The 21,072-nt window shown below is 49.4% G+C and overlaps 1 protein-coding gene across 4 annotated transcripts in view; it reads right to left on the bottom strand.

Annotated features, from left to right (window-relative positions):
* The window catches only part of ZBTB7C (zinc finger and BTB domain containing 7C), a 333,977-nt gene that overhangs the window by 87,166 nt on the left and 225,739 nt on the right, over positions 1-21,072 (bottom strand). The window contains exon 1 of one of the 4 annotated variants that reach the window (XM_066247010.1): positions 7,175-7,428. The exons of 1 other annotated variant lie outside the window; for it this stretch is intronic. The gene's annotated coding sequence lies outside the window, so the exon portion shown is untranslated. Of the gene's footprint in view, positions 1-7,174; positions 7,429-21,072 lie in introns of those variants that run through there. 2 more of the 4 variants (XM_066247013.1, XM_066247011.1) reach the window with 2 other exon arrangements.

Here is a 21,072-nt window from a genome sequence, read left to right as displayed (position 1 = left end):
AGGCTCAGACTGGCTGCCTCTCTGGTTAAAATGTGCTGGCACATTCTTTGAGGACAAAAACGAAGTGTTAGTCAATTTGTCATTTATAGGAGGTATTTTGGAAATATTGGTTAAATGGATGAATGAAAGAAAAAAAATAAAGAAATACTGGGCTAGTATTAGAAACAGTAGCAGGAGAAGGGGAGGAAAGTTCTGAGAACTTCAAGGGAAGCAGGCAGGGAGGCCCCCAATGCGGTTGGGAGGAGAAAGGGGTGCCAAGCTAAATCCGGCCACATCACAGTTGTGCACTTGGCCAGCCAGGGCCCTGCCCTCAAAAGCATGACCCCATTATCAAGTTAACTGCCACGTGCACGACTCCTGCTAAACGCTCCTCCAAGAAGTTCAGACAATGGTCCTCAGAGAATGTGACACTCAGAATTGTCATAGATGAACTTCAGACAACAACATCTCCTACAGGGCTCTCTGATTTTTTTCAGTGTTAAAAGCCCCCTGTACAAATAAAATTTGTTAAGAAAATCGACCCACACAGACCTGTTCTGCTTGACAATGAATCCCTTTGGAGAAGGCCAGTCTAATCCAACTCCTTGTTTTGAGTAAGGAAACTGAGGCCCAGAGAGGTCAACCTGTGTTCTCAGACTTCATCACAACTACCTTCTGGTGCCTGGTCTCCTCCTCGCCTGAGATTGTAAGTCAGTACTTCTTGGGTGGGGCCCAGGCACCTGTTATCTTTTTAAAGGGTTTCATAGGCGATTACAACCTATAGTGAGGTTTGAGAATTACTGGATGAAGTACTAGTTTGAAGGTGAAGAGTAAATTAGTAGCAGAGCCTGATGCCAGCTGCTTGTGGGGTCATACAGGCCAAATTCTATGACAATGACTTCCAAGAAGCTGTTGGAATTGATTTCTGGTAGCGAGGTTTGCTTATATTGAGCATGATGTCACAGAATGGTCACTGACCAAGATTTCAGCATGTTCTGATGAAAGGGTAATTCTTTGTCATTGTTGAGTCTTTCAAGCTAGGTGAGTTCCTGTACCACTTGGCTCAAATGTATCATTGTTAAGAGTGTTACCCTGGTCAGTCCCACAGATAAAACAATGGGATAAAATTAGTTCATCGTGGATCTGAAATACCAGTGTGAAATGTAACAACCAGCTGCACCTAGCAATTCTGTATGAATCAATGGATTGTGCCAGCAACTCTCGGCCCTCATAAGAAAGGGACAAGGAAGCCTTGCACTGACCAGCTGCCACCTGGCTAAGGTGTCTTTGTGGCCCCAAAGGGGTGACTTAAGGCAATAGAAAGGTTAGAACCTTATTCAAGTCTCTGAAGTCCCCAAATTGAACAGCATGTCTAAGAATGTTGTATTCAGTTCCCTTTAGGTCAATTTCTCCCCTTTCCAGGGCCTGACTTTTCATTAGCGCTACATGTGGAGAGAGTGGGGCTCAGGGCATGGGCCCCGCAGCCAGAGCTCTGGAGCACTAGAGCATTCCTCAAGAAAACAGAAGGAGAGCAGCAATGCCTGTGTCACACTGTGGGGCCCTGCACTGTCCCATAGAAACTTGTGTTGATGCAGATGTTGAGGAACTAGAATCCTCATGAATTGCTGGTGGGAATGTAAAATGATGCAGCCACTGTGAAACCAGTCTACCAAATGGTAGGGTAGAACATAGTTATCATGTGATCCAGCAATTCTACTCTTGGGTATACATCCAAGAGAAATGCTAAGCTACGTCCACAAAAACACTTGCTCACTAATGATCACAGCAGTATTTTTGTAAGAGTCAAACATGAAAACAACCCAAATGTCTATCAACTGATAAATAAAATGTGATATAGCCATACAGGAATATTATTCAGATATAAAAAGGAATGAAGCACTGACATGCTACAAAGTAGATGAACCTTGAAAACATTATGTGAAGTAAAAGAAATCAGTCATAAAGAGCCACATATCTGATTCCACAGATATGAAATGTCCAGAATAGGCAAATCTATATAGGGACAGAAAGTAGAATATTAATGACCTGGGACTGGCAATTTGGGGTGAAATGCTTATGGATACAGGCTTCTTTTTGGTGTGAAAAATATTATAAAATTTATTGTGGTAATGGTTGCACGGCTCCGTGTGTATACTAAAAACTATTGAGTTATACATTTTAAATGGGTGAATTGTATGGTATGTAAATTACATCTCAATAAAGCTACTATTTAAAAAATAAAAAGAAACTTAGAAAAGTTTCTGTTATTTAGGTTCTGCTAAATAGAGGCATCCTCTGTGAGACTTCCCTGGGGCTTAAGGAAGGTAGGTGTCAACAGGAACTGGAGTCACTGCCACCTCTCCAGTGACCTTTACCAGTAACTTCACAAAGACCAATGGGCCAACCTGTTATCTCTAAACGACTGAACACAACTGTCATCCAGAATCACAGCCAAAAAAGCAAGGGCCCCAGGTGTATGCATGTATGTGTGTGTAGGTAAAACAGAATTTTCCAGAAGGCCAAGTTCATTTCTGTGCTATCATTTGGGAGGGTCACGTGTACAGTTGCTTGGTTTGGGTCTGATTTGAGAAAGCCGGCACAGATCACGTATTCTATCATCAGGTGTTTTTCCAGTTCAGAGCCTTGGTGTTGGCCCACAGAATTTGTTCAGAGGTTGGACTCACTTCTAGACTAATGCAGAATAACCCGCCCCAGTTTCCTGCCCAAGGAGGGGCAGGCTTCAGTCATGCCAGCTTTCCTATTCTGCACCCCACATGGCCCCAAGCCAGGCCACCACTGGGGAAGATCTCTTCCCCAGAGGGGGAAGCTTCCCTCTCCCTAGCTGGCTTCCTGCATGGTGGAAGAGTGCAGGGGGGTCAGAGAGAAGGAGGCCCACTCTGGCTGGTCCCTTTCCAAGCAAGGCCCAGATGGAGGGGCCTCCCAGATGGAAAAAAAGGAAGTATGACGACGGTGGAGAGCATGCATTCCTCTTTTTCTCAACAAAGCCTCAAGAGGTACAGAGGGAGAGTGAAATTATGCTGCAACTTCGCTCCACTGAAGATAAACTCTCCCTTCAAAGGAATTACCCATCTCACTCCATCATGGTACCTCAGGGTCTATCAATATTCTAATTTATTAAGCAATCACATAAAGAATGTATTGTACAATAAAAAGGGCCTATTTTGCCACCTCATTCCACAAGCAAGTTTTTTTGTGTGTGTGTTAAGTCATGAGAAGTCCATCAAGTTAAAAATCAAAATAAAAACTGACAAGCATACACACACACATGCCCACTCACTCAAAAATTGGGGGGAAAATCCTTCGTGGAAGTTACTACGAGGCAGGCGGCTCCGGAGAGGAAAAACACAATCTCTGACTAATATGAAAGAGACTCCAAATGGCTCTTGGCAATGATCTCCCAACCCCAGTTCCCCTCCCTCTATTCATCTCTGCTGTTCCCAGCCACAGGCAAATAAACCGAGCAGCTCCCGCCCTGGCCCAACCTGTAGGGCTGCACGGCTGAGCAAGGCCTGGGCACACAACTGTCCCCATGCCACGCAAGATCCACCTGTGTCACCGCTGTAAACATAGGACAGCCAGTGGCCGCTAGCCACTCGGGTCAGACTGATAATCTCACTATTGGGAGAAAAGTGCCTTCATTTTGACAGTACGACATCAATATGAAATACAGTATGATCTTATGATCTCTTTTTTTTTTTAGCCTGCACTTTCTTTATTAGCTGTATAAAGCAGTTCAGAATTTTTCTTTCTTTTTTAAGATTTTACTTATTGATTTTACAGAGAGAGGAGAGGCGGTGGATGAGAAGTAGTTGCTTCACTTGAGCTGTTCATTGGTTGCTTGGCACTTGTCATATGTGCCTTGACCCGGCTGGCCCAGGGTTTCAAACTGGCGACCTCAGCATTCCAGGTCAGCTCTCTATACACTGTGCCACCACAGGCCAGGCCTGATCTTGTGACCTCAAACCAAGAGATTTTTTTTTTTTAAGGAAGAAGAAAAACTGTCCTCCCCAAGGAGTTGGTGTCAATTCTGGAAGAAGAAGGCCCTAGAGCATCACTCAGATGGACTTAGCTTCAAGGCAAGATTTATCAGTGCACCTTCCTCACCAAAGTGGTAGTTAATTTTAGAGGTAGTTATGTTACACCGATTACAGCACTCAAGATGGAAGGAGAGTTAACAGGCCAAATGTCCCAGAATATTTATGGCTGTTCTCTGTCAAAGATCCCTCTGACACCACTTTATTAGGACAGATATGTCAGGTCAGCAGAAACAGAGATGGACAGGAGCCCTGGGAATGGCATTGGAAGTGGGGATTTGAGCGAAAGAAGCATAGTCTTTTCAGTTGAGCCCTAAAACGTGCTGGCAGGCCAATGGGAGCTGCTCTGAGAACTGTGGACTGCCAAGAGACATGGGTTCTAGAACTGGCTTTGCTATCAAGTTTCAGACAGGGCCAAGCTTTCTCCATGCTAAGGTGAGGGACTTGGAGCTATAGTTCCAGGCCTGTAAGTGTGGCAAGTCATCATGGCCACTGAGGAACGTGGCTGATGCATTAGGAAGGTCACCCCCCTGGGGAGTCTCAGCCTGGCTGGCACTGTCCAGAGAGGAGGCTGCACAGGGGCTCTTGTCACCTCCAGTGGGGATGCATGCTCAATCCAATGGCCAATCTTGAAACCTACAATCGTAAACCAATAACCTAAGCAGCAGAGACTCAAACAGCTCCATGGGCACTGTGTGTACTTTAGCGTCCCCTGGAACCAGAGCTGAGTCATTTTGACTATAGCATATGATAGCTCATCATTTCAACTACCTACCCCTCCTCTTCTCCTAGGCCTCCTGCTGCTTCTCCTTCTTCATGGAAAGGGTTTCATAACTCCATCCCACATACTGTCTCAGCTCATTCACTCAATCAACACCCACTGAAGGATGTACTATTGCTATTGCTATTCCCATTCCCATTTGCAGAGGCCAGGAACCAGGTATATATTCTTACCTGTGTATGCCCAGCATTTATAGCATGGTGCCTAGAACCACATATTAGACAATATAATCATTTTCAAATAAATGATTGATTGAATAAAAAAAAATTGAGGTTCAAAAAGGTTAATATCCTATATGCAGACTATTCTGTGTTGTGCTATAGTTATAGTAGGGTGATTCTTGTCTCCTCTACTAAAGTGTAAGATTCTAAAAGATGTGTGGTAGCTTTGATTCCGGCTCTGTCACTAACTAGCTGGGCAGCTTACCTAAATTATCCTTTGGGCCTCAGTTTCCTCATCTGCAAAGTGGGTCTGATGATTCCTAACCTACAGGTTATGTGGGTTAGAGGAGATAATGTATGCCAAACCTAGTGTCTGGCACAGGGCAGGTGGCCCCTGAATGTCCCATCCCTTTCTTCCCTTCCTGTCTCCTCTCTGGTTTATTTCCCAGCATTGACACAGCAGGGTAAGCCTTCAGTTCTGCGACCAAGCTGGTGGTCTCAGGGCCCGTGTGGCACTGGTGTCCTGTGGTTCTGTGTAAGGAGCACTCAACTTACCTGGCTTCATGGACCTCAGTCCCTCATCTATAAACTGGGGGTGATGAAGGCTTTGGTGGCTGCCCCTGGGTGGTGCTCACTGTGGTAGTTTGGGAGAGCGCAGGAACCTGCCAGACACTGTATCCCGAGGGGCTGAGCACAGGCAGCCCACTCGTCCTTGTGGGGGGCAGGTAGGTTTCTTTCCCCTTTCTGCTCAGGCTGGGCCTTAAAGGGGGGGGGGAGCTACTTTCCTTTCCTGGAGATCTAACCAAAGGAGGTTCCGAACCCTTTTAATCCCCCAGGACTTAACTGGGTGAAGGAATTGAGCTGAAACTCGAAACTGGCAGGCTTCACCCTTCCTTCCCTTCCCTTTCTACAAAATCTTTCGAATCCGGAGAAAACTGCCTGATTGTTTCAACCACCTCCTTTACATTTTCAAAATTCTGTATTTAGAGGGATTGGAAGCAGTATGCCACCAGCCGGCCAATGAATCGCGGGAATTTGCCTGCCTCCTGGGCAGAGAGCACAGTACCAGGGGTTATAAGAAAGAGGGCAGCCGTCCCCTGCCCGTCGGCCTACAGCCGGATAACAGAAGCCAGAGACAGAGACAACGGAACCGGGACGCCCCCCAGAGCCCTCACTACTGCACGAAGACTACTGCCCCCCCCCCCCCCACCCCGTTCCGGCGCTCCAATGCTCTGCGCTGTGGTGCGAGGGGGTTCGAGCTCTTTCCAGAGTCCTTCCCAGGCCAGCCCCGCAGCCGCAGCCCAACTGCAGGGAACTAGGCGCCCGGGATTGCCACGTGGGTATGGGGGCGCACGGGCCAGTCCCTGCCCTCCCCTCCCCCACTTCTACCCCCAGGCTGCCTCGGGAACTCGGACCCAGGGAGCCCAGAGACTAAAGCTTGACTGGGTTGCGGGGTGGGAGTTGTTACTGCCCACCCACACCCAGGCAGGAACGAAGGGAAGGGTCCCCAGCTCAGGGGGCGATTGAAATCCGGACCGAGACGGGACTCCCTCTGGTTCACGGAGGGAGACTCCTGACACTCCCTCCCCGCCTTTAATTTTTTAATTTCGGACCTCGACTTGTGCCAGGAGTTGCCATGGCTTCTGCCCCCCCCCCACACACACACACACTAAGTTTTGCATTTGACACCGAAGAGGATCAGCTTTTGGGGGGGTGGGATTTAAACTAACGATATATATCCACTATTACTTATGGTGTGCCCTTCGCACCCCACCCCCACCCCAAAAGCCTGCCGGAGAGGGACACCGGCAACAAGAAAGCGAAGAGAGTGCTTCATGCGGAGTTCAGATTCTTTCTCGCCTTTCGTTGGGAGGTACACGGCCGCACGCTCCTCCATCAGCTCTGGGGCTCCAGTCCCGGGTTCCCTAGCACGCTCCAGCTCTGGCGCGGGTTTGAAATGTCTTGCAAACGCCGCCCAGCGATCGCCAGTGGTTGCCACCCCCTTCGGGCCAGAGGGTCCCCGCTGCGGGGAGCAAGAATGCCTGCAGTGCCCGAGGTAGGGGCGCAGCTGCCAGGTACCCACGAGCTCTCCTCGACGCCCACAGGGCGTCCTCTCCACCCCAACCCCACGGCCTGGCCGCCTGGTTCCCTCAGCCCCGATCGCACCACGCTCCTGGCCGAGGCCGCAGAAGACCCACCTGGCCGCCCGGGGGACGCCGCGCTCTTGCCCGGGTCGTGTCCTGAGCGCCGCCAGGGTCCCGGGCTGGGAATCCACGCGGCAGCGCAGCTCAGGGGAGCCTGCCGCAGCCGGCGGGAGGTTGTCATTGATTCGTGCTGGGCGAGTTAAGCCATTCCAGGAGTGGTTTTGAGAAAGCACTCCCACCCCTCCCTCCAACCAGAAGTATTTGGCAGGCAGCCGCTTTCGTCCACCTGTACTGTTGAGCGCGGGACAAGGATCAATTTCACCAGTCGCGCCTTATACCTCACTTTATAACAGGCAAATGAAGCTTTTGTAAAGGTAAAGCTGAAATGAAAGTAGGAGTGCTGAAGGATGTCCTCCCCCCCAAAGAAATCCTCCCCTTTTCTCCTGAGTTCTCCGTGTATTTATTTTTTCTCTACTATTTCACAAAATGCCTTACCATTTATCTCAAATCAGGGCAGCTTTTTATTATTATTATTGTTTTATTCAATTCTGCATGTCTTTTATTTTTAGAGGCAATTTTATTTCCATTTGCCTGAAACCTGAGCCCAATAAAATTACTAGAATTATATGTTTTCTCCTTAAAGGGTCATGAGTGTAACTTAACCAAATCAAACACTGCACAGAAAGCATTCAAGCACAGGAGGAAAGCCCTTATGCGCAGGTCTCCCTGGCAGGGGTGCACAGCTGGGCTTGGCCCAGGTGGAGTCATGAGGCCGGAGGTGGGGGCTCCCTCTAACATATCCTCTCCCAACAAACACACAAATCATACAGGCTCTCCTTTGCTTTGTCTTGGTGCTAAGACTGACTCAGACATGCCAGCCAGAGATCCAACAGTTCACATTCGGGGTGGGCCCGCTGCCAATCACAGAGAGGTGTGGCTGGAGCACCTTCTCCTAAACTGTTCCTTAAAACCCCCACACCCTTTTCGAAAACCACCAGAGGGGAGGCTCCAGCTGCTGTCAGTTCCCTTTCTACTGGAACTGAACTTCACCTTGGAGAAACCATCATGAACTCCTTGGGACTTAGGCTGGCAGTTCTCAGAAATGGGGGAGGAGTCGGGGAGTTCTTCCTTGGTAACATCTCCCTGTATGCCCCGGCCTAACGCACAAATCAAATGAGAGGCCTGGCCTCTGTGGCCTCTGCCACTCTTCCAGGGGCAGGCCATGAGCCTTAAAGCACCCCAAAGCCAGCAGGAAACCCCGAAGGCCCACGGAAGCCAAGGACTGGGTTCCGATTGGTAGAACTCTCAGACAGTGGTGCAAACTAAAATATCTCCTCCAACAGGTGCCCCTGACTGAAATCCCAGCGTAGTGATTCATTCCTCTGAGGGGCACGCCCTGCGCAGAGCCTGCTTCAGGCTGGAAAAATTGCTTCAGCAAGATGGGGAGGGTCTCTCTTTGTGCTGCTAAAACTGTGCATATCCATGGACCCTGAGGTGTGGGGTGTGGTCTCCACAAGAGGCCAGACCCTCCCTGCTATGGTGGGAGGCCATGAATGGTATTATGAGGGGAGAGAGAGGCTTGGAATCAAGGCGGGTGCTAAATCAGGGAACTAGGCACTGAAGGTCAGAAGGGTAGGCACTTAATCAGAATAGGTGGACAGTTTCCAAGATTGGATGACTCCATAGCTTTTTATCAAAACCCATGTATTCCTGGAACACCCAAGCTAAAGAATGAAAAGTCAAATCCCTTTGTTCACCGAGTCACTAATCAAACATCCAATCAAGTGTAACTCCACACTCTACTCCCAGATGACCAGGCAGGTAAAGGTGCCAACACATGACCTGGATGGAAGCAGTATCTATCCAGAAGTATTCGTGTGCCCCTTGCGGGTTTGCCTCTATGGCGTGGACGGAGGTGGGTGGGCCGGGTACAGTGGGGTGCCACCCTCAGAGCCTGCTGTCTTGTGGGGAGATAAAGCACGGGAGACCAGTCAGTGTAGGGCAGGGTACCTACTGCGCTGTGTAGGGTCCCTTAGAGAACAGGACTCCTGCTGCAGAGCAGACAAGGAGCCCAGAAAAATCATGAAGGCAGGGCTCATTGGGAGAGGGCTCGGCAGGCCTGGAACTTCGTGCTGCTGTGAGCAGGAGGGCAGGTCAGATGGGGGAAGGAAAGGTTTGGGAAGGGCAGCTGGTTTACAGGGTCCTCCCAGTGGACAAAGCATCAGGCTAGGGTCTACAGGGTGGAACCAGTTTACGAATACAGTTTCTGGCTGAGAGGAGATAGCGCAGGACAGGGCCTGCTTCAGAGGGAGGGAGGACTGAAGCACCTCTTTCAAACCCAGTGGAGCTGGATGTGGGCAGAGGGCACAGTGGAGGCGGGAGGCTGTAGGAATGGGGAGTTGCAGTGCCCAGCCTAGCCCGCCCCAGGCAGCCCCTCCTAGTGGGGCTCTATTGGTCAAATAAGTTAGTAAATATGATACATATGTTTGCTCGCTTATAGTTTGCAGTGGGTGTGGGGGACAGGCTGTAAGCAGGCAGGGTCGTTATAGCCCAGGGGTCCCCAAACTATGGCCGCGGGCCGCATGCGGCCATTTATCCGGCCCCCGACGCACTTCCGGAAGGGACACCTCTTTCATTGGTGGTCAGTGAGAGGAGCATAGTTCCCATTGAAATACTGGTTAGTTTGTTGATTTAAATTTACTTGTTCTTTATTTTAAGTATTGTATTTGTTCCTGTTTTGTTTTTTACTTTAAAATAAGATATGTGCAGTGTGCATAGGGATTTGTTCATAGTTTTTTTTATAGTCCAGCCCTCCAACGGTCTGAGAGACAGTGAACTGGCCCTCTGTGTAAAAAGTTTAGGAACCCCTGTTATAGCCTAAGGCTTAGTTTTAAGACTAAGCTTTACCCCATACCCTTGACTGTTGCATAATAGGGGGTGGTGCACTCTCATGAGGAATCCCATTTATGCCTCAGATAAGTGACTTTGTATCAGAGACTTCCTTATTTGTATATTGGATTAAAAGTTTTGATTTCTACACTATAAAATAGGGCAGAGGAGCCCATGCTAGAGGAGAGCAGAGAAAGGCCATGTGGAGGAGAGGAGAAGCAGCCAAGATGGTGGAGTGCTGAAGTAGAAGCCAGTTTGTGCAGAGTTTGTGCGGGGAGAAGGAGATGGGGAACAGAGGTGAATAAGGCTGGTGAGGTAGAAACCTTTGATTCTAGGAAACTTGGATAAGTCAGTAGCTTTGGGAGCCCTGAATGGAAAGGGAAGGGTTTGCCCACTGTGTGTATTTCTTGCCTGCCGGGTGCAAGCTAGGATAAAGATGATGGTCCACATAGCCTGACCAGGCGGTGGCGCAGTGGATAGAGCATCGGACTGGGATGCGGAAGGACCCAGGTTTGAGACCCCGAGGTCACCAGCTTGAGTGCGGGCTCATCTGGCTTGAGCAAAAAGCTCACTAGCTTGGACCCAAGGTCGCTGGCTCCAGCAAGGAGTTACTCGGGCTGCTGAGGCCCCCGGTCAAGGCACATATGAGAAAGCAATCAATGAACAACTAAGGTGTTGCAAAAAAACCTGATAATTGATGCTTCTCATCTCTCTCCATTCCTGTCTGTCTATTCCTATCTATCCCTTTCTCTGACTCTCTCGCTCTGTCCCTGTAAAAAAAAAAAAAAAAAAAAAAAGATGATGGTCCACCAGTTCTTGGCTTTGTTGTTTCATTACCTTCTGTCCGAATCAAATGTGAATCTGCATGGGCCAGGCGGCTATGATGGTGGCCGTGGCTACTGGCCTTACAGGCTCCAACCCCTGGACCTGAAGGAGTGTTTGAGTAGGCCTGTGGGTGCTGCCAAGGCTGATGACACTGCAGCCAGAGCCTGGGGAGAGCTGGCCACTGTCCAGCCCACTGGCTGGTCCCACAGTGGACAGTGAATGTCATTCCTTCCTCCCCCTTAATCACTGTGTGTGTGTACACTGTTGGGACACACCCTTCAGAATGGCTCTGGGCAAAAAGTGGGGAGTCCTGCCCCACCACCCCGTCAGCCTCACCTCCCTGTTCTCAGCCTCCACGCCAGCTGCCTCCTGGGAATAGGACCATAAAGGAGTCACAGAGGAGAGGCTCTCAAAGGGGCTCTGGGCAGGCCAGACTCTAGATCTGTTATTGTGCATTTCCTGTTGGGATATGGTCCCCTCCTAGGCCCTCTCTGGCCTACTCCCTCTTACTCACGCTCCTCTGCTCCCCCTTCCTTTCCACCCCACCCTGCTCCCAGGGTCAGGTCAGTCAGAGCACTGGGAAACAGTCTGGCTTACAAGCGCCTGGTTTTTCACATCTGCCTCCAAACCCACAACTCACTCTTGTTCCAGGGAAGATGAAAGCTCCCACTGCAACCACCCAATCTGCTCAGAAGCTGAACAGAAGCACAGTGAGCAAATCTGCAACTGCCTTCACCTGAAAGCTTAGTGGCCTGGGCATCAGCTGTAACAGAGGCACACAGACGGCATCTGTAGGAGCACATTCTGGGTGTCTGTATGCGCCTGTGTCAAGAGGCGGCTGCAGAGATGATCCATGCAATCTAGAAGTAATAAAACTATTATCTGTTGAGGGTCTACCCTTTACTTAGTCCTTGCAATCATCCCAAGAGGTAGATTTTCTTATTTCCCCTTTTCCTGAGGAGGAAGCAGACTCAGAGAGGTCTATTCATGTGTTCAAGGTCACACGGCTTGATAAATCGTTAAAGTGGACACGACACCAGGGTCTTTATGATACGGTGGCCAAAGGCTGCCCCTGGGGTTCAGCTCTGGCTCTGTCTTGTTTCTACAATTCATTCTCTAAGAAGCAGTTCACTTTGCCGATGTGTGCCTCAGTTTCTCCACCTGCTAAATAGGCAGGGCAATGACCCCTTCAGAACCGAGAAGCTATTACTAGCCGGGGGAGGCTGAGATGGAGGTTGAACTTTGATAAAGCGCTCAAGCAAGCCCTCCCTAGAGAATGCACACAGGACTGGGCTGAAGTGTTATTCAAGCTGGAAACTCAGAGTCACCCCTGCTGCCTCCCTCTCCTTCCCACCCCACACCCTGCCCAGGCCAATCCATCCATCTCTGTAACACTATCTCCAAAATAGATCTCCCTTCCGTCCTCTTCCTGCTGCCTCCTCCACCACCGCCCTGGGCCGAGCAACCCCCCACCCTCCTTTCATCTTGACTTCTGCAGAGACCTCCTAACTGGTCCCCCTGCTCCCATTCCTGCCCTGCTCCTTCAGCCCAGAGCCACGAGGCTGCCCAAGTAATCTTCTTAAATGTGCATTTGGTTGTGTCACAGGGCACTTCAAGTGCAACCTAAACTGTTCGCCTTGGCCTAGAAGGCACAGCAAAATTCCTGCTTCTCTCTACATATGCCCGCCGCCCACCCCCAATCTCCAGGCACTGGCAGACCTTTCCCAGCTCCTTCTCCTTCCTGTTGTGGGACTTCCCATGTGTGAATTCACTGACCTGACACAATCTCCCCCCACTGCAAGTCTTGCAGAAATGTTACCTCCTCAGAGGGGCCATTCTTGGCCACCACCGATAAACTGGGACCACCCCCCAATTATCTATTTCAGACCCTCAACTTGCATACTTTTATTTAATTACATGCTTATGTTGAGTTATTTTTTTAATTCATTTAAAAAAATTTTTTTATTTATTTATTTTTACAGGGAGAGAGAGAGAGAGTCAGAGAGAGGGATAGATAGGGACGACAGGAACAGAGAGAGATGAGAAGCATCAATCATCAGTTTTTCATTGCAACACCTTAGTTGTTCATTGATTGCTCTCTCATATGTGCCTTGACCGTGGGCCTTCAGCAGACTGAGTAACCCCCTGCTCAAGCCAGCGACCTTGGGTCCAAGCTGGTGAGCTTTTTTTTTTTGTTCAAGCCAGATGAGCCCGCACTCAAGCTGGCAACCTCGGGGTCTCGAACCTGGGTCCTTCCTCATCCCAGTCCGACACTCTATCCACTGTGCTACCGACCGGTCAGGCTGTTGAGTTTTGGTGGTTTTTTTAGATTTTATTTATTCATTTTTATATGAGAGAGAGGGGAGGGGGGGGGAGAGATAGAGAGAGAACAGAGGGAGGAGCAGGAAGCATCAACTCCCATATGTGCCTTGACCAGGCAAGCCCAGGGTTTTGAACCAGCGACCTCAGCATTCCAGGTTGACACTTTATCCACTGCGCCACCACAGGTCAGGCCTGTTGAGTTATTTTTGACTGTTCCTCGCACTAGAATGGTGGCTGCTTGTGGGCAGGGACATAATAAGTTTTTCTCTCTGTGTGTGTACGTGGTGTACACTAGACTCCCAGATCTGGGAGACAGGAAGAATAGATATAGTCCTGGCTCTGACACCGGTGGGCTGCATGTCCGTGTGGATGGCCCATGCCTTCCCTGATCCTCAGCTCTATCCTCTGCAAAAGCGGACAGTGGACAGGATGGCCAAGAGCCCTGCCTGGTCTGATGCTCTGCAGTCAGATTTGCCTTCGTTCTCTACGAACTTGCAGATGCTACTAAACAAACAGGAACAAAACCCTGGCCATAATGCATTTGAGTTTTGTTTGTTTGTTTTTTACAGGGACACAGAGAGAGAGTCAGAGAGAGCGTTAGAGAGATGAGAAGCATCAAGCATCATTTTTTTGTTGCGACACATTAGTTGTTCACTGATTGCTTTCTCATATGTGTCTTGACCACGGGCCTTCAGCAGACCGAGTAACCCCTTGCTTGAGCCAGTGACCTTGGGTCCAAGCTGGTGAGCTTTTTGCTCAAGTCATATGAGCCCGTGCTCAAGCTGGTGACCTCGGGATCTTGAACCTGGCTCCTCTGCATCCCAGTCCGATGCTCTATCCTCTGAGCCACCACCTGGTCACGCCATTTGAGATGGTTTTGAGGAGGCTTTCCTTCTGTTGTTGGCCCTGATGGCTTTTTAGAAAAATAAGCCTGTGAGGACTGAGGCCTTCTCACACTGTAACCAGCCCTGCAGCACCTGCTGCTACACCAGCGTGGAAACGGAAGCTTGTTCAGAAAAAGCAGTTCCTACATCGGACAGAACCAGGTCAAGACCAAGTCAGGGCTGGTTTCATTTGGGGATTTCCACCCCAGCAGCCAGATTCCCCCAACGCACCAGGTCTGAGGGCCCGACATTGAATGACATCAGCTTCTATTCATGCAGAGCTTTGGTGGCATTCTAAACCTGTTAGCCTGCTTGACTTGCATGACAACCAAGAAGGGATTTTTATTCCCACTTTGCAGATGAGAAAACTGAGACCCAGATGAAAAAGTGAGTGAATGGCAGAATAGAGACCTTTGCAATTAAGGGTGAAAAACTCTAGTGAGATTAATTCTTTCAAAAACTGATATATTGTATATGAATATATAATTTTAAGAGAATATTAATATATATGAAATGTATTTGAAAAAATATGTACATGAAATTCTTCCCGCTTTGAGGAAATTTGTGAGACAGAGTGGAGAAGGTCACTCATTATCTCAGCACGTTTGGCAGGCTAATAGTAGGAGTGTCACTGCAATTTAGGGCACTTGGTTCCAGTTGGTGGCCCTCTCCTCTCTCTTTCTCTGTCTCGCCAGAGTGAACAGTCCATACTGAAAACTGTCAGTTTCCATCTGACATCCCACTGTGCACTTCTTAGGAGCTCAACAAATGCTTAATTAAATTTTGAGGAAAAAACCACAAAAAAACCAGAAAACTCAGCTGGCTGGAGCAAGAGGAGGAGGTGGCACCTTTAGGGACATGCCAGCTTCACCTGTGGTGGCCCTCTAACTTCCACGCCCTCACTGTGCTGAAGTCCTCTGTACTATATTGTCACAGAGAGCTTTATTCACTTTGATTTACAGATCAGATTTCACTGAAATGTATTAAAATGCAGATTTGAAATAATAACTCATTGCGGTTTAGCATGAACAACAGAGGAGCTACAAACTGAGTCTAAGCAAGGTGTTAACAGTCCTTTATAGGGTGGCAAAGGTTATCCAAATCTGTTAGTGGCCAACGCTCTACGTATTCCTGCCACTGTATTTTAGAGGGGGCAGACCCAGTCATCCGGAACCCACTGGCAGTTTGCCAAATGCCTTGACCAAACTCCATTTCTTCAAGGGTGAGCCAGAGAAGCTAAGTCCTGTGGCTGGCCCGCCTCTGGCAACAGGTCCTGTGGGAGCTGGAGGGGGAGGGCGGGCCCAGGGGGGAGGCCCCAATACTCTGCAGCCTCCCCCTTCTCAGGTGTGCAGGGAGGCCAGCTGGAGCTTGTCCTGATCTCCGCGGGAGGTGCTGGCTAAGCAGAGGGTGCACGGATTGTTCTCTGTGGGGAAGCGAGGGGAAAGTACCCTGCCTGGCTGGGGTGTGGGGAAGGGCTCGAGCAGGGCTGGCCACACAATAGACAAGGAGAGCAGGCAGGGTCCCAGCCCTCCGCCATGGCCTGAGGGCCCGGGGCTGCTGAGGGCCTCACCTTCTTCCCAGATTATATGGAGTGGTGTAGTCAGGCACCACAGTGGGAGTAGGGAGGGTGCCAAGAGCTACAGCTAGATCTGGCTGGGGCTCTGGGTGACTGGGCCTGTCACCACCAGCAGGCTGGGAATCTGGGGGAGGGGGATGGCTCAGCCAGGACCTAGCCAAGTAGGGGTGAGGGATGGAGTGAAGAGGTAGGGGGTGGGGGTGGGGGCAATGTCCAGGAACAGGGTGGCACTACCAGCCAGAGGAGGCAGTTCTAGCCTCCCTTTCTTCCTTCCCTCCCTCCCTTTTTCCCTCTGTTTCCCTCCCTCCCTCCTCCCCTCTCTTTTTTCCTCCCTCCCTCCTTCCCTTCATAGGTATGTACTGATGGCCTTTGTCTACCCCTCCCCCCACTATTCTAGGCTTTAGCTATAAAGTGGTAAACACTACATCTGTCAGCCCTCATGGAGCTGACCTTCTAGTATGGGAAAGACAATAAACAGATAACCATCTACCATGAAGGCAGATGGATGAGGCCAAGTCCCTGTCTTGCGTAGAGTGAGAACATGGGGTTGGGAGCAGGGAGGTGACCTGCCCAAGGACACATTGCCATGTGACACTCTCTACCTGACTCCTTGCCCAGTGACCCTAGAGCTGTCCCACTTCCTTAGCAGAGTCACCTAGACTCACCTGCAAAGCACGAGGAGGACTGAACTCTGCTTCTGGAGAAACTTTTTTTTTTTTTTTTTTTTTTTTGTATTTTTCTGAAGCCAGAAACAGGGAGGCAGTCAGACAGACTCCCGCATGCGCCCGACTGGGATCCACCCGGCACGTCCACCAGGGGGCAATGCTCTGCCCATCTGGGGCATTGCTCTGTTGCGACCAGAGCCATTCTAGCACCTGAGGCAGAGGCCACAGAGCCATCCCCAGCGCCCGGGCAAACCTTGCTCCAATGGAGCCTCGGCTGCGGGAGGGGAAGAGAGAGACAGAGAGGAAGGAGAGGGGGAGGGGTGGAGAAGCAGACGGGCGCTTCTCCTGTGTGCCCTGGCCGGGAATCGAACCCGGGACTCCTGCATGCCAGGCCGACACTCTACCACTGAGCCAACTGGCCAGGGCCTGGAGAAACTTTTTTTAAGGGGACATTTATACATAGAAAACCAAAAACAAAACAACTGAGAACCTCAACCTAGACAAACAACTAACTCGCTTTTAATATTAAGTGACACTTGCAAGACAGGACGCTGTGGAACTAGGTAACCCAGGGAGCTGAAGTCCAGGCTATACCAACTGCAAACTCTTGCCTTGACCTAAGTTCTCTCTGGTAAATATTGTGAAAATTGGCCTGTCCCTCGTGAGTCCTTGCAAATGTGTGAGGGCCCCATCAGCCAACCAGGTGATTAGGCTCTTTTGGGCATAACAAAATACTTCTGAGTACCTACTTGTCCCCTCACTGGTGTCTGACCTCTCCTGGTGACAGTGATGGGGAAGACGAGGACAGGCCGTGCGTGTGTGCGTGCAGGCGCGCTCGCTCGGGTATCCTGTGTGAGGAAGATGGTAAGGAGAGGGCGGCAGACAGGCCGGTAGCTGATTGTCTGCTGGGGCGGAGCTGCGTGCCAGCGGTTTTGCTGTTGGATAAAGCAGCCAACCGGCCCCGACACCCTCCAGAAAACTGTCTGCTCTAACTGGCTCTGGTCTATTCCAGCAGAGGTTGCCACCCCCACCCCAGTGCTGGCCAGTGTGCCATTGCCAGGGGTGCTGAGGAAGGCTAGGCCAATACTCAGCCCTTCCCCAGGGCCAAACCAGCCAGATGGGAGAGTCAGCACAGTGACCTTCACCACATTGTTAAGGTGGCAGGGACTTTCTCATTGAGGCTGGTGTTTTCCATAAGTTCAAAGTGAGGCTTGTAGGCTGGACTGGGGAACAGGGCAGAATTGAATGACCATGATGGAGATCAAAACAAGGGGCCTGGCCTCCTACAAGGACCACATCAAAGAAAAGACTCACTATTAACTCCCAAGGACAGGAAAGTAATCATAATAATCATAGCCGCAAGTGTTGTGTTGAGAGCTTCGCATGCATTATTTAATCCTCAAGGATTCTACAAGTCAGTACATTATTATTCCCCTTTTATAAGATGGCAACTCAGAGCCAGGACTTGAACTCAGGTCACAGTGACCACCTCTAAAAGTCAGTTTTAATCCTAGGGAACAGCACATAGTAGTAGTTCAGAATATTTTTAGACTCGCTCTTGACGCTTGTCTAGTAAGTTCGACAATTATATTTAAAAATACCACAGTTTTTACAACGGTTGCATAATTTTATTTTGTGCATTTATCCATCCCACCCTAAAGGCCGGTCCATGAAATATTTTCTGACATTAAACCGGTCCGTGGCCCAAAAAAGGTTGGGGACCACTGCTCTACGGGCACATGGGGTGCAATGATTGAAGTGTGGTGATGTTTCTCAGAATTCTAATCCTCTGCTAGACTCTCTTGGGAAAATGGTGACAATTCAGGGTCCTGGGCCTCACCTCAGATCCGCTCAGAGTCTAAACCCCAAATCTCCACTTTCACAACTTCCCAGGGGATGCCTGCTGACACAGCAGGAGCAGTGGTGATTGGTAATCTGTTAGTTTGGCCTTGCTGGTTAGTGCCCCCCCCCCCACCACCAATGTTGATTCTGTGCTGTGAAGAGCCATTGTCACTGACTTAGGTTTTCGGGTGTGAGGTGGGGGGTGAGTGGGAACAGGAGGAGTTTCTCCAGCCGCTGGATTGCACCTTAAAATGTTCTCTGCATCAACTATTTTTAATAGCTGCATAGAACATCACCGAATGAACACACCATTACCCGTGTAACTGCTCCCTACTTGTGGACAATTGGGACTTTTCTGTATTATGGATAATGTTGGGGTGAACACCCGTATGCATACTTCCCTTATATTTTGGATTACTGCCTTCGATTAGATTCTGAGGAGAGATGAAAGGGGTATGTACGTTTTCATGGCTCCTAACATATAGTGCTAAATGGCATTTTCCAAAAAGGCTGCACATTTGAGCAGACACCTGCAATGTTCAAGAGTGTCAGTTTTACTACAGAGCTGCCAGCATTTCCACCCCTCATTTTAAAGATAAGGAAATTGAAGCTGGACTGTTGACTGACCTGTGACCTGTCCAAAGGTATACACTCAATGCCAGAACTGGGACACGAACCCAGGGATTTCTCATTCACCAGCCAAGGTGTTCTGCTGCTACTGGCTTCCTTAATCTTTAACCAGGCAGGAGGGAAAAATTAAGCCTGGTGTATCCTTCTTTCTCCCTCCTGCTCTCCCTGCCAGCTCCAACTTCAACCCCATAGGAGCTCGTGTCTGAGTGCTTTTCATTGTTTCTCTGCCTCTAAAGCCTGGGCCTCTCCTCTTTCTGCTCAAGCTCCACATTCTCCGTGAGCCCTCTTCTGATCACTTACAGGCGGTCACTACGTACCTGAATTGCGGGCTAGATGTAGATGAGAGGGTGGAGGAGAAGTGGGACAAAGGCGAGGTGACAGCCAAGGGGAGGGACCAAGGCCAGCCAGACTGGCTAGAGCAGTGGTCACCCCATGAGGAAAGACACAGTGAAAGATGGTTGGAGCCTGGCATGCCAGACTAGGGAATATATATACAAGGACCCTTGATCGCATGCCTAACCAGTCATCCACTGCTACTGGAACACAGGTTGTTTCCACAGGAAACCTGGGCTCTGGCTTTAGCAGGGTCCTTAAGAGGGCCTTGGGGATCTTCAGAGGACGCCTAAACCCCCAGTTAAATCATATGTAGAGTTGTATGAGTATGTGAGCATGTTCCTTTTTCTGGAGAGACAGGCCATGTGTTCATCAGTTTTTCAAAATATTTCTGACCACTCCTGGCCCCTGGCCAGGAGTTCACAAAATAAGATTCAGATAAAAGGTATAAATCAACTAGAAATATAAATTGTTTATCCTGTGAGTTATATATATATATATATATATATATATATATATATATATATATATATATATATATATATTTCCATGACAGAGGAACTAATTATAGGTGGTCCTTTTCAGATAGATGATAGATAGATAGATAGATAGATAGATAGATAGATACAAAATCTACATTCGGCAAACAGATAAGGAATCATTATTTGTACTACCTAACTTTTCTTCTTTTCTACTGCATGGCAAAGAGCCAGCAGAGCCGGGAGGAGATGGTGACCCTGGTGCTCAGGTGCGCAGAGTCACTGCCCTCTAAGGATGATCACAGGCAAAGATAAGACCTTCACGAAGTGACAGTCAGTCAGTGGGAAAGAGGGATTTGGTTTCACAGCTTTTCCAGAGCCATCTCTTGCGAAAGATGGGACACCCTTGAAAATAATGACAGGGCGCCCTTCTCAAGCACATTGTGGGTGTCAGGTACTGCGCTAAGTGCTTTACAAGTATTAGCTTGTTTACTTCCCAGAAGCCCCGGCACTCTGAGCACTGTACCTCCCAGTCTACCAGAAAGGAAATGGAGGCCCAGGGGAGGGAAGTCACTGCAGTGATTTCACACAGAAGTGCAGTAGCAGGTCCCAGGAACTAGGCAGACTGGATCCTGGAGCTGGGCTAGGCACAGCCTTTCAGAGCAGTCTTGTTGTGTGGTCGTTAACCTCATCTCGGTCTTCCACAAAAGGGCTGGACCCTGAATATCTTCACCCTACTGTTCTCTTTGCCTTTAAAGAGATAGTTAAGTGAATATACTTGAAATTATCCAGACTATTCATCTACATTTGTTTAAAAAATAGTAATAGTAGAAGTGGTTATAGTAATGCCTCCCATCTATTGAGCATCTAATATGAGTCAGACCATATACAAAAGTCTTTGCAGACATTTAAAAAATTTCATCCTTACAAACCACCAAGGTATCAGTGTGTCCATTTTACAGACAGGGGTACTGAGGTCCAAGGAGGTTTAGATAACCCGCGTGAGGTCAGCTAGTGAGTGGAAAGGGGCTGGACTACACACGCTCTCTTTCTGCCTCTCTGCCTCTTGCCAGATAATGCAGGGCACAGTGGGACAAGGGCCTGTATTCTCTGCTGGGGCCACTTAGTGTGTGGGGCAGAGTCAGAGAAGCCTTTAGGGGAGAGAATGCAGCCAGCGCTTCAAGTAAGAAAGCCGTAGCCAGGTCCCGCATGTCTGTGTCAGACATGTGGCCTTGTCACCTGAGCTCCTAACAAGCAGGCACAACAAGAGGTCAGGAGTCCACCTGAACAGCCTGAGGTCAGTCAGAGCAGGGGGAAACAGTCTGGTGTAGACTCCAGGCCCTGATGGGGGTGAGAGGAGCCTGTCACCAATGATACAGTGAGTCTTAGGGACACCCAGGCAAGGGCGATGCTCTCTGAGGGGTGGGGCGGTGCTCCACACGAAGTCTTGGGTCTATTCTCCGGGGCAGGACGAGGCCTGACCAAGCTTGTGCAGAGAAAGCGGGAC

Source organism: Saccopteryx bilineata, chromosome 11 (assembly GCF_036850765.1).
Source record: "Saccopteryx bilineata isolate mSacBil1 chromosome 11, mSacBil1_pri_phased_curated, whole genome shotgun sequence".
Lineage (NCBI taxonomy): Eukaryota > Metazoa > Chordata > Mammalia > Chiroptera > Emballonuridae > Saccopteryx > Saccopteryx bilineata.
The sequence above is the reverse complement of the archived record's forward strand: the minus strand, read 5'-3'. Positions and strand labels throughout refer to the sequence as shown.